The following is a 3,237-nucleotide window of genomic DNA, read 5'->3' as shown; positions in this document are numbered from 1 at the left end:
CCCTGAGCCTCACCTGAGGGCACACTGCGTCAGTGCTCAGACAGCTCTGCTGCTGAAGCGCAGACATGTGACACGCCTGTCACCTGCTCAGGTGTGTGTCTCCAGCAATGCTGCGATGCTGACTGAAGAGGAAGTAAAAACCGTGTTGTTGCTGAGACCAAAACCACAGTCCTCATGGACAAGAGCTCTTCAAGAAACAGAGAAGAGGCTGTGGTAGACCTTCAGCTGTAGAGGAAGTTCAGTGAGTATGGGCCGTCCCTCTACGGCAGGGGTCTCCAAACATCGGCCCGCGGGCCAGATCCGGCCCTCCTCCACATTTGGCCCAGCCCCCCAAACTGTTGCAGCTAATATATACATTTTTTCAGTTTTTAGGCTAATGTGGCATTTAGCTAACATTTTAGCCTTTTGCTAGATGTTTTGGCTGAATTAGACATTTTTCCAGCTTTTAGGCCAATTTGTTATTTAACTAATATTTCAGCAACATGCTAGCTGTTTTGGCTAATTTAGTTTTTTAAGCTATTTTGTAGTCTAGCTAATATTTTAGCTCTATGCTAGCAGTTTTGGCTGAATTAAAAAAGGTTCCATTATTTTTCTTTTTTTTTTGGCGCCTAAATGAAAGAGTAGAGAGAAGGGAAGGATTCGGATTGGGCTAAAGACTGGGGCGGATCACTAGTTTACTAGACGGAAATCCAGCATCGTGCTTACCGGTCCCCTTTTCTTGGTTTTCTCTCATACTCCTTTTCTTGGTTTTCTCTCATACTCTAAGATAAATAATTAAAATCATTTACTTGTGTCTGTCTAGCTTCTTTCTCTTCAGGTCATTATCTTGTGGCCTGTTCCTCCTTAATTCTAGGATCTATATTCTCACTCATCTCCTGGGGAGGGGGTTTTCTCTTAAAGGGATACTTAAGAGAATATCATGTCTTATTTTAACCTTCTGCTGAGTCACCTTCTCTTTTTTAGTCTTTCTCCTCTCCTTCAAAGAGCGCTCTGACTTTTCCACCTTCATCTTCACTTGTCCTTTTAAGAAATATCAGCTTGTCAGTGGGAGACTCAATAGCAGTGATTTAGTTCATGCAGGGTGGCTAATGTTAGCCTGTGGGCTGTATAATACAGTATCAGCAGCCCTTGACGCCGATGGATACGTTGGTGTTTGTGTTGCTTAAAGGCCCACTCCAATGAAAATGGAGTTTTGGTGTTTTTAAAATGTTCTTATTGCATTTTTCGTGTGATTGAGGACATACTGTATATAAAAAGATTTGAGATTAAAAATGTGTTTCTAAGCATTTTTTTATTCAAATGGTGATGGATCAGGAACAGACAGAAATCCAAGGTTTGAAAAATATGCTGAGAAAATAGACTCTTTTAATTTGTCCATGTGGAATTATTATAACGTATACAATGGATTTTTGCATAACTGTGTGTACTTGCTATTGTGTAATAATCACATCTACAAAAATGACAAAATACAATAAAATACAAAATATAAATTACACATACATAACTTTAAATTACAGCAGCTTAAAACTAATACATACAAAACTTTAAAAAGGATGCACCAATTATCTAATCCACACACAAATTCAATTCGATTCAATTCAATTTTATTTATATAGCCCAAAATCACAAAGGAATTTGCCTCATTGGGCTTTAAAATATGAACAATAGTTAAAAACTAAACAGACTACATAAACTGGTTATCCCTGCCCTTAGACCCTCCCTCCCGGTAAGGAAAAACTCCTAAAAAACCTGAGTCAGGAAAAAAGAAGAAACCTTAGGGATTCCCACATGAGGGAGAGATCCTATCCCAGGACGGACAGGCGATACCAGAACGGTTAAAGAAAGATTAGCTTCTACAACTATGTATCTAAAAGAGTTCATTCAGATAGAGCTGAGGGACGAGTGATGATTAAGTCCACAGTCAAGATGAAGCAGAAGTGCAGTCCACGACCAGGAGCAGGAGGACAGACGACCCAGCAGGAATCACTCTCACTCAGAGATGCAGGATGGTGTCGGGGGCGTGGTCCACGGCCAAGAGTGGGAGCGTGGGCGATCCACCGGGGATCTGAAATCTCTCCTGCTCCCCAGAGGAGAGTGGGAAAGAAGAACAACATGTGAATGGAACTGCACCAACAAAAGCATGGAGAACTAAATACAATAAATAATAAAGAATAGAAGAGAGGAGAAGTAGATGAGAATAGAGAACAGAACCCCAGAGCTGATCTGAATAATAACCATGATAGAAATCTAAATTTATATTTAAACGCATCAATATTAATTTATTAATCTAGCCTCACAAGGACCACAGGAGAGGGAATATTCTCTGATTACTAGCTAGCCTGGCAGAACGCCTGTCCAAAGAGGAATGTTTTAAGGCTAGATTTCTGATGTGAGACACTTTTCACGCCTCCTTGATGTGTTTAAATGCTGCATCATCAGAGTTTTCTTATCAGCCGCTTTGAACGTAGACTGTTAATTTGTGGTGAAACTTTCTTAAACAAATGTGCCCTCTGAATATGCCGGTTGACTCCTGATCAGAAGTGAGCGGGTTCGACTCCACCTTGCCCGCCCATGTGTCGAAGTGTCCTTGGGCAAGACACTGAACACCGAATTGCCTCTGGTGGGAGGTTGGCGCCAGTGTTCAGCAGCTGAGCCACCACCAGTATGTGAATGTGTGTGTGACTGTGTGTGTAACTGTGAAGCGCTTTGGGCCCTCGAAGGAGGGTAGAAAGCGCTATACAAGTATACGCTATTTACCATTTTAAAACACTAAAGTTTCTCTATTCTCATCGCTCCCTTGTGGCTGCACTTTCCTTGCCAGTGCCTTCACCACGGAGCTCTTCTGGGAGCGCCGGTCTTCCTGTCGACCGAGACCCTGAGAGCACAGAACAAGACTTTTTTACATTAATTAATGGAGAATATCTCCAATGACCCAGTATTGAAGCAGCATTTAAACGCATTACTTACACATGAATCATGGAGATGTGAAAAGAGTCTCACATCTGATCTGTGTGTAAATGCAGTTTTGTTAATTTGTATCAGATATTTGTTGTAAAGATTTGTAGGTATAGTTGATTTTAAGCTGCTGTAAGCACCATCACCATTTAACAATGTTGTGGTGCTGTCATTCAACTTGAATAGAACCGTGAAACACAAAATCCACTTTTGGTCCTTCCTGCACACAGAAACACGAGTTATGGAGAGAAGGTTCTCTCAGGTGTTCATAGGTTGCTGAGG

The sequence above is a fragment of the Oryzias melastigma genome, linkage group LG14 (assembly GCF_002922805.2).
Source record: "Oryzias melastigma strain HK-1 linkage group LG14, ASM292280v2, whole genome shotgun sequence".
Lineage (NCBI taxonomy): Eukaryota > Metazoa > Chordata > Actinopteri > Beloniformes > Adrianichthyidae > Oryzias > Oryzias melastigma.
This window is presented reverse-complemented; position numbering follows the sequence as displayed.